Genomic DNA, 634 nt, shown 5'->3' with positions numbered 1-634 from the left:
ATTTTATTATCAAAAATATAGCACGATTCTTATTTTACATACATTTAAAGGGCAGACAAACATTAATAAACAAATTGACAAAACAAAAGACACACAGCCACAAAAAAAAAAAAAAAAAAAAAAAAAGTTATTGTTCTGTCTAATAAATCAAATATAATAAACCAACATAAAACAACCAGCGCAAAGCTATGATTCTACCTATTTAACAAAATAAACCAACATAAAACAACCAGCGCAAAGCTATGATTCTGCTTAGTAAACAAAAAAACAAACATAAAACAACCAGCACGAAGCTATGGTTCTGCTTAGTAAACAAAATAAACCAACATAAAACAACCAGCGCGAAGCTATGATTCTGCTTAGTAAACACAAACTACACAAAGTACACACACATAAGACAAACAGTTCTGCTTACAAAAAAACCTTATATGTTAATAGTGATTGTATTGTTTTCTGTGAATCTGATCAAGCTGTTATGTCTGCTGAAATGTTTATCGAATATGACTGGGTCTGCTGTAAATACTGTTTTGAGATGTGTTGAAACTGTGTTTTTGAAGAAGTGTATGATATTTATGGTTTTCTTGTCGTAGAGTGCAATGTTCCTTCTTATCCATATGGCTTTCCTGGCTATTGT

Source organism: Seriola lalandi, unplaced genomic scaffold (genome assembly GCF_002814215.2).
Source record: "Seriola lalandi dorsalis isolate HSWRI2012SDOR001 ecotype SW California unplaced genomic scaffold, Sedor1 jcf7180002054651, whole genome shotgun sequence".
In the NCBI taxonomy this organism is placed as follows: Eukaryota; Metazoa; Chordata; class Actinopteri; order Carangiformes; family Carangidae; genus Seriola; species Seriola lalandi.
Note: the sequence above shows the minus strand (reverse complement) of the source record.